At 43.8% G+C, this 10,258-nt stretch overlaps 1 non-coding gene across 1 annotated transcript; it reads right to left on the reverse strand.

Moving 5' to 3' along the window:
- Window positions 1–8,857: 8,857 nt before the first annotated feature.
- On the reverse strand, window positions 8,858–8,929 carry TRNAE-CUC (transfer RNA glutamic acid (anticodon CUC)). The gene has a single exon. It is a non-coding gene; the product is annotated as a tRNA-Glu (tRNA).
- Window positions 8,930–10,258: the final 1,329 nt, after the last annotated feature.

Genomic DNA, 10,258 nt, shown 5'->3' on the forward strand with positions numbered 1-10,258 from the left:
ATGTGATGGGCGCTCTGCTCATGGATGGTGTGATGGGCGCTCTATTCATGGATGGTGTGATGGGCGCTCTGCTCATGGATGATGTGATGGGCGCTCTTGCTCTATTCATGGATGGTGTGATGGGCGCTCTGTCTATTCATGGATGGTGTGATGGGCGCTCTGCTCATGGATGGTGTGATGGGCGCTCTGTCTGCTCTATTCATGGATGGTGTGATGGGCGCTCTGTCTATTCATGGATGGTGTGATGGGCGCTCTGTCTATTCATGGATGATGTGATGGGCGCTCTGCTCATGGATGGTGTGATGGGCGCTCTGTCTGCTCTATTCATGGATGGTGTGATGGGTGCTCTGTCTATTCATGGATGGTGTGATGGGCGCTCTGTCTATTCATGGATGATGTGATGGGCGCTCTGTCTATTCATGGATGGTGTGATGGGCGCTCTGTCTATTCATGGATGATGTGATGGGCGCTCTGTCTATTCATGGATGATGTGATGGGCGCTCTGTCTATTCATGGATGGTGTGATGGGCGCTCTGTCTATTCATGGATGGTGTGATGGGCGCTCTGTCTATTCATAGATGGTGTGATGGGCGCTCTGTCTATTCATGGATGGTGTGATGGGCGCTTTGTCTATTCATGGATGATGTGATGGGCGCTCTGTCTATTCATGGATGATGTGATGGGCGCTCTTGCTCTATTCATGGATGATGTGATGGGCGCTCTGCTCATGGATGTTGTGATGGGAGCTCTGCTCATGGATGGTGTGATGGGCGCTCTGTCTATTCATGGATGATGTGATGGGCGCTCTGCTCATGGATGATGTGATGGGCGCTCTGTCTATTCATGGATGGTGTGATGGGCGCTCAGCTCATGGATGATGTGATGGGCGCTCTATTCATGGATGATGTGATGGGCGCTCTGCTCATGGATGATGTGATGGGCGCTCTGCTCATGGATGATGTGATGAGCGCTCTGCTCATGGATGGTGTGATGGGCGCTCTATTCATGGATGATGTGATGGGCGCTCTGCTCATGGATGATGTGATGGGCGCTCTTGCTCTATTCATGGATGGTGTGATGGGCGCTCTATTCATGGATGGTGTGATGGGCGCTCTGCTCTATTCATGGATGATGTGATGGGCGCTCTGTCTATTCATGGATGATGTGATGGGCGCTCTGCTCATGGATGATGTGATGGGCGCTCTGCTCATGGATGATGTGATGAGCGCTCTGCTCATGGATGGTGTGATGGGCGCTCTATTCATGGATGGTGTGATGGGCGCTCTGCTCATGGATGATGTGATGGGCGCTCTTGCTCTATTCATGGATGGTGTGATGGGCGCTCTGTCTATTCATGGATGGTGTGATGGGCGCTCTGCTCATGGATGGTGTGATGGGCGCTCTGTCTGCTCTATTCATGGATGGTGTGATGGGCGCTCTGTCTATTCATGGATGGTGTGATGGGCGCTCTGTCTATTCATGGATGATGTGATGGGCGCTCTGCTCATGGATGGTGTGATGGGCGCTCTGTCTGCTCTATTCATGGATGGTGTGATGGGTGCTCTGTCTATTCATGGATGGTGTGATGGGCGCTCTGTCTATTCATGGATGATGTGATGGGCGCTCTTGCTCTATTCATGGATGGTGTGATGGGCGCTCTGTCTATTCATGGATGGTGTGATGGGCGCTCTGTCTATTCATGGATGATGTGATGGGCGCTCTATTCATGGATGGTGTGATGGGCGCTCTGTCTACTCATGGATGGTGTGATGGGCGCTCTGTCTATTCATGGATGATGTGATGGGCGCTCTGTCTATTCATGGATGGTGTGATGGTCGCTCTATTCATGGATGGTGTGATGGGCGCTCTGTCTATTCATGGATGGTGTGATGGGCGCTCTGTCTATTCATGGATGATGTGATGGGCGCTCTGTCTATTCATGGATGGTGTGATGGGCGCTCTGTCTATTCATGGATGATGTGATGGGCGCTCTGTCTATTCATGGATGGTGTGATGGGCGCTCTGTCTATTCATGGATGATGTGATGGGCGCTCTGTCTATTCATGGATGATGTGATGGGCGCTCTGTCTATTCATGGATGATGTTAAGGGGCGCTCTGTCTATTCATGGATGGTGTGATGGGCGCTCTGTCTATTCATGGATGGTGTGATGGGCACTCTGTCTATTCATGGATGGTGTGATGGGCGCTCTGTCTATTCATGGATGGTGTGATGGGCGCTTTGTCTATTCATGGATGATGTGATGGGCGCTCTTGCTCTATTCATGGATGATGTGATGGGCGCTCTGCTCATGGATGTTGTGATGGGCGCTCTGCTCATGGATGGTGTGATGGGCGCTCTGTCTATTCATGGATGATGTGATGGGCGCTCTGCTCATGGATGATGTGATGGGCGCTCTGTCTATTCATGGATGATGTGATGGGCGCTCTGCTCATGGATGATGTGATGGGCGCTCTGTCTATTCATGGATGATGTGATGGGCGCTCTGCTCATGGATGATGTGATGGGCGCTCTGTCTATTCATGGATGGTGTGATGGGCGCTCTGCTCTATTCATGGATGATGTGATGGGCGCTCTGCTCATGGATGATGTGATGGGCGCTCTGTCTATTCATGGATGGTGTGATGGGCGCTCTGTCTGCTCTATTCATGGATGGTGTGATGGGCGCTCTGTCTATTCATGGATGGTGTGATGGGCGCTCTGTCTATTCATGGATGATGTGATGGGCGCTCTTGCTCTATTCATGGATGGTGTGATGGGCGCTCTGTCTATTCATGGATGGTGTGATGGGCGCTCTGTCTATTCATGGATGATGTGATGGGCGCTCTTGCTCTATTCATGGATGATGTGATGGGCGCTCTGTCTATTCATGGATGATGTGATGGGCGCTCTTGCTCTATTCATGGATGGTGTGATGGGCGCTCTGTCTATTCATGGATGATGTGATGGGCGCTCTGTCTATTCATGGATGGTGTGATGGGCGCTCTGTCTATTCATGGATGATGTGATGGGCGCTCTTGCTCTATTCATGGATGGTGTGATGGGCGCTCTGTCTATTCATGGATGGTGTGATGGGCGCTCTGTCTATTCATGGATGGTGTGATGGGCGCTTTGTCTATTCATGGATGATGTGATGGGCGCTCTGTCTATTCATGGATGGTGTGATGGGCGCTTTGTCTATTCATGGATGATGTGATGGGCGCTCTTGCTCTATTCATGGATGATGTGATGGGCGCTCTGCTCATGGATGGTGTGATGGGCGCTCTGTCTATTCATGGATGGTGTGATGGGCGCTCTGCTCATGGATGATGTGATGGGCGCTCTGTCTATTCATGGCTGATGTGATAGGCGCTCTGCTCATGGATGATGTGATGGTCGCTCTGCTCATGGATGATGTGATGGGCGCTCTGTCTATTCATGGATGGTGTGATGGGCGCTCTGCTCTATTCATGGATGGTGTGATGGGCGCTCTGTCTATTCATGGATGGTGTGATGGGCGCTCTGCTCTATTCATGGATGGTGTGATGGGCGCTCTGTCTATTCATGGATGGTGTGATGGGCGCTCTGCTCATGGATGATGTGATGGGCGCTCTGCTCATGGATGATGTGATGGGTGCTCTGTCTATTCATGGATGGTGTGATGGGCGCTCTGCTCTATTCATGGATGGTGTGATGGGCGCTCTGTCTATTCATGGATGGTGTGATGGGCGCTCTGCTCTATTCATGGATGGTGTGATGGGCGCTCTGTCTATTCATGGATGGTGTGATGGGCGCTCTGCTCTATTCATGGATGATGTGATGGGTGCTCTGCTCATGGATGGTGTGATGGGCGCTCTGCTCTATTCATGGATGGTGTGATGGGCGCTCTGTCTATTCATGGATGGTGTGATGGGCGCTCTGCTCATGGATGATGTGATGGGCGCTCTGCTCATGGATGATGTGATGGGCGCTCTGCTCTATTCATGGATGGTGTGATGGGCGCTCTGTCTATTCATGGATGGTGTGATGGGCGCTCTGCTCTATTCATGGATGGTGTGATGGGCGCTCTGCTCTATTCATGGATGGTGTGATGGGCGCTCTGCTCTATTCATGGATGGTGTGATGGGCGCTCTGTCTATTCATGGATGGTGTGATGGGCGCTCTATTCATGGATGATGTGATGGGCGCTCTGTCTATTCATGGATGATGTGATGGGCGCTCTGTCTATTCATGGATGGTGTGATGGGCGCTCTGCTCTATTCATGGATGGTGTGATGGGCGCTCTGTCTATTCATGGATGGTGTGATGGGCGCTCTGCTCATGGATGATGTGATGGGCGCTCTGCTCATGGATGGTGTGATGGGCGCTCTGCTCTATTCATGGATGATGTGATCGGATAGAGTTTCAGCATTCAGAGATCTCTCCCCATGTATTGAACGCTGTGCTCACTGCCCGGTCTGTTGTCCATTATTGCAGACTTGAGAATTCCGACATTTAGGGCCCTTTCACACTCATCTGTTTTTCCTGCACCTGTGCCCTGCTTAACCACTTGCCTACTGGGCACTTTCACCCCCTTCCTGCCCAGGCCAATTTTCACCTTTCAGCGCTGTCACACTTTGGATAACAATTGCGCAGTCATGCCACACTGTACCCAAATTACATTTTTATCATTTTTCTTTACACAAATAGAGCTGGTGGAATTTAATCACTGCTGGGGTTTTATTGTTTTTCTAAACCAACAAAAAAAGACCAAACATTTAGAAAAAAAACGTTTTTCAGATTTTTTTTATAAGGTTTTCAACCAGGTAATTTTTGCCCTTCATTGGTGGGCACTGATCAGGAGGCACTGGGTATTGATAGGTGGCACTGATCAGGAGGCACTTATAGTGAGCACTGATCAGGAGGCACTGGGTACTGATAGTTGGCACTGATACGCAGCATTGGTGGGCACTGATTGGTAGCACTGAAGGACACTGATAGGTGGCACAGATAATGAGGCCCTGATTGGCAGCACTGATAGATGGCACTGGTGGGCACTGATCAGGAGGCACTAATTGGCAGCACTGGTGGGCACTGATAATGAGGCACTGATTGGCAGTACTGTTGGGCACCAATAGATGGCACTGATATTCGGCACTTGTGGGCACTGATAATGAGGCACTGATTGGCAGTACTGGTGGGCACTGATAGATGCCACTGGTGGGCACTGATAGATGGCACTTGTGGGCATTGATTGGCAGTACTGATGGGCACTGATAGATGGCACTTGTGGGCACTGATTGGCAGTACTGATGGCACTTGTGGGCACTGATAATGAGGCACTGATTGGCAGTACTGTTGGGCACTGATAGATGCCACTGGTGGGCACTGATTGGCAGTACTGATGGGCACTGATAGATGCCACTGTTGGGCACTTAGGGTACTGATGTCCCTCTAACAGAAGCCGGTTTCTGGCTTTATTATTTTCTTCCCGCTGACAGTGTGTAGGAAATAAATGCTGGTAACTGTCTTCTGATTACCTCCGTGGTCAGTTGTGATTGGCTGGCAGCTGATCATGTGGTAAAGGGCCCGCTGTGATTGGCCCTTTACCCTGATCTGTGCTCAGCCGAGTCCCAAGAACTCAGCAATTACAGAGTGCGCCCTAAGAACAGAAGACATACATGGACGCCCTCCTGGCATTTGGGGTCCGCGCTGTAGCCGTCTTTCGGCTCTGGTGCGGACACCAAGTGGTTAACCATAGTACATATAACACGTATGTCAGGTGCCTGCTCCGGGCTTAGGAGCACGCGGCGCGACCCTCGGCGACCGCTCTGTCCACCAGACCAAAGACATGAAACAGAATACTTTTTGGCTTAAATTTTGTGAAGAAATTTGATTATTTATTTTTTTGGGATATTATTATTATATCGGATTTATATAGCGCCATCAGTTTACGCAGCGCTTTACAACATGAGGATAGACAGTACAAGGTATTAACTGTGGGGGATGAGCTGATGGAGAAGATAAATGTAGAGTTGTTAGGTGGGGGCCGGATAAGCTTCTCTGAAGAGATGAGTTTTCAGGGATCGTCTGAAAGTGGATAAAGTAAGAGAAAATCAGACAGATTGGGGTAGGGAGTTCCAGAGGAAGGGAGAAGCTCTGGAGAAGTCCCAAAGGTGAGTATTGGAAGCTTTATAACAGAAAGTAGAAAATATCTGGGGGAGGGTTTCAACATTTACCATATTCTTTCGTTGATAGAGAAAAAAAAAAACTCAGAGGTGATCAAATACCACCAAAAGAAAACTATTTGTGTGAAAAAAATGATATAAATTGCATTTGGGTGCGGCGTCGCACGACCGCGCAATTGCCAGTTAACCACTTTATTTCCAAAAGGAAAGAATTACCCCCCCCACCCCTTCAAGCCCAGGCTATCTATGGTGTTTAGCTGACAATTGCGCGGTCGTGCGACACTACCCAAATATATATCATGTCAATTTGTTTCCCTTTTTTTTTTGGTATTTGATCACCTCTGTTTTTTTTTTTTTTTATTTGTTGCGCTATAGACAAAAAAAAAAGCAACAATTTTGAAAAAATAAATGGATTGTATTTTTTACTTTCTGCTATAACACATATCCAATAACAAAAATGTAAAAAAATCGAATTTCTTCATAAATTTAGGCCAATATGTATTCTGCTACATATTTTTCTTTAAAAAAAATCCCAATAAGCGTATATTGATTGGTTTGCGCAAAAGTTACAACGTCTACAAACGCTGGGATATATACTGACATTTTTATTTATTTATTCATTATTTTCTACTAGTAATGGTGGCGATTAGCGGTTAAAGTGACGCAGTGCTGGATAGAAAATGTCCTGGTCGTGAAAACCCAGACATCTGCAATTTGTTTCATTCCAAATCCGTTATCTTTTTCGTTGAAATTCGACAAATTAGTTAATGCGGAAATATTCAAGTTAACAAAAACAAATTTTTCCAGAAGTTCGAAAATCCGCAAAAAATGAAAATTCGATGTTTCGGAAACTTGAAAATTCAAAAAATAAGAACAAAAATCTGAAAATTCAAACGAATGAAAATCCAAAAATTAGAAAACACAAAAAAATTTGAGATTCTGAAATAATAACTAACTAATAACAACTAACTATTAAATTATAGGTATTGGAATTTCCTTTCAAATTTGTCAGTTAGTGAACAAATACGAATTTATCCGAAGTTACTAATTATTCAAAATAACGAATGCCGCATCGAAACAAATGGAATGTAAGGAACTAAAAATAATAAAAAACGTTTTATTATATTTATTTATTTATTATTATTAATGCATATTAATACATGTATTATTGTTACATTCCATTTGGTTAGATGCGGCATTCGTTATTTCGGATAATTCGTAACGGCCAAATTTGAAAGGAAATTCCAACACCTATAATTTAATAGTCAATATTAGCTAGTTAGTTAGGTATTATATCAGATTTTCTCATTTTTGAATTTTCATTCTTATTTTCGGATTTCTGAATTCGGATTTTTAAATTTTTACATTTTCGCATTCTGAATTTTATGAATTGACTCGAAATAACGAATTTCGAGCCGAAAAAAACAAAAGAAAAAATGAAACAAAAAGGAACATATTTTTAGTAAAACCTCCCTGGAGCTGAGGTGGTTAAAAGTATTTTTTAGAAAGACTTAAAGGCGCCAAATTAAAAAAAAAAAAAATAGTTTTTGGGTTCTAAGTAATTTTCTAGCAAAATAAATACAGATTTTAACATGTAAACAAGTGTCAGAAAAAGGTTTAGGCATGAAGGGGTTAATGTGTAGATTTACTAAAAGGTATGACTCTGCAAGTCACATCTGAAATCAAGAGTAAAATAAAATAAAGAGTAGTTCAAATCGATGCGGCACCACAAAGTCAGCGTACCATATTGAACAGTGCCATTGCCGACAATAGGATCCAAATTGGACCTGTAAAATCGCATAACAAAACATTTTGTTATGCGATTTTACAGGTCCATATCGGATCCTATTGTCGGCAATGGCACTGTAAAAATCATAAATAAAAAATAAACAAATGCAATAAAGTAATACTAAGTAACAATACATAAATAATTAACCCTTAACTTTAAACCTTACCCCTTAAACAAATAAAATAATATTAAATAACTAAACACCCTAACACAAAATAAATTATTATTATTAATAATAATATATTTTTTGTTTGAGGTTGGGTGTTTATTATTATTATTATTATTATTATTATTATTATTAATAATAATATATAAAAAAAGTTTTAAGGTTAATTATTTATTCATTTTATATTACATATTAATTTATCTTACTTATGATTTTTTATTTATTTTTGTATTTATTTGACATTTATTTATTCATATATTATTACTATTTTATTTAGAAAATGTTTAATTTGAGCAGAAAATAGAGAAAAAACACGCGAATAAGCACAAAAATGCACGAATGGCGTGTTTCTATTCATTTCTGTGAGAATAGAAACATGACAAAAACGCCCAAATCTGTCCGATTTGAGCGACAAAAAACGCTCCAGAGCTTGTTTGAGCTTCAGGCGACGTGGAGTGGAGAACCATCTCCATAGAGAATCATTGCTTTATTTATTTTTCTCCTCCAGCATTTTTGAGCTCCAAGCTACAAAACGCTCAGGTGTGAATGCAGCCTTAATGCTCCTGCTTTTTTCGGGTGTTTTTTTTTTCTTTTTGTACTGAAAAAAAAAAAAAATAACACTAATATAAGCAGGAACAAAAACATTGCTATTAGCGCTTCTCATGCTGCAGTTTTTGACCTTATAAAAAACACTAGTGTGCACGGAGCCTTAGTATTTTTTTGAAAAAGAACTGCTTTCCCTGACCGGGAATCGAACCCGGGCCGCGGCGGTGAGAGCGCCGAATCCTAACCACTAGACCACCAGGGAAGTTGTGTAATTTTGCTGATCAGCCAGCTAAAGTCAAGAGGTGCCCTCTGCTGGTCTTAGCAGAATATACACCTATTTTTTGATTGTTATTGCAGATCTTGTAAATCTATAGACTTCTTTTCTGAAGGCAATCAGCAATTGTAATATTTGCATTGATCTTAGTATAGATTTCCTCTAGGACCCATTTACATTTGTACGGTGCTGTGCTGTTAATATGCTTAGGCTTAAGGTAACCCATTGAGATGAATGAACCTCCAAAGCATCGAAGCACACATCCCAAAAATTGGACTTGTTGAATTTGTGCCGCAACACACTATAGTGCTTTGCAGTGTATTTCATAAGTGTGTTGGATTGCTCTTCAAAATGAATGGCACTGCCACGCATTTAATGTGTATTCCCGTAAACAGGGGCGTAGATAAGGGGGGAGTCTGGGGTGTTCAAACCCCTCTCCCAGGCATTTAATCTGTATTCCCCTAAACAGGGGTGTAGATAATGAGGGGGGTCAGGGGTGTTCAAACCCCTCTCCCAGGCATTTAATGTGTATTCCCCTAAACAGGGGTGTAGATAATGAGGGGGGTCCGGGGTGTTCAAACCCCTCTCCCAGGCATTTAATGTGTATTCCCGCAAAAAAGGGGCGTAGATAAGGGGGGTCAGGGGTGTTCAAACCCCTCTCCCAGGCATTTAATGTGTATTCCCACAAACAGGGGCGTAGATAAGGGGGGTCAGGGGTGTTCAAACCCCTCTCCCAGAGCATCCTGGCAAAATGCCCAGATAGTGTCCCTGCTGTTTAGCCTCAGCATCACCACAGTAGAAGCAATCAGAGTTTCAGAGTGCGGCAGCCAACCCCCCTTCTATTGTGCCCAATCCCCTCAGTTTAATAAGAGTTCCCCCCGAAAAGCATAAAATTACTGCGAAGTCTCAGATGCTGGAAATTGACAGTGCAGGGTTGTGGGTCAAAAATGTCCGATGTGTCCGCCATAATGTCGCAGTCACAATAAAAATCGCTGATCACCGTCATTACTAGTAAAATAAAAATATTAATAAAAATTCTATAAAACTATCCCCTATTTTGTAAACGCTATAAACTTTTGCGCAAACCAATCAATAATCGCTAATTGTGATTTTTTTTTTTTTTTTACCAAAACTATGTAGAAGAATACGTATCGGCCTAAACTGAGGAAAAAAACGTTTTTTTATATATTTTTTGGATATTTATTATAGCAAAAAGTAAAAAATATTGAGTTTTTTCAAAATTGTCGCTCTATTTTTGTTTATAGCGCAAAAAATAAAAAACGCAGAGGTGATCAAATACCACCAAAATAAAGCTCT

The sequence above is a fragment of the Lithobates pipiens genome, unplaced genomic scaffold, assembly GCF_037356315.1.
Source record: "Lithobates pipiens isolate NorthernLeopardFrog02 unplaced genomic scaffold, aLitPip1_a1.2 Scaffold_28, whole genome shotgun sequence".
Taxonomy (NCBI): domain Eukaryota; kingdom Metazoa; phylum Chordata; class Amphibia; order Anura; family Ranidae; genus Lithobates; species Lithobates pipiens.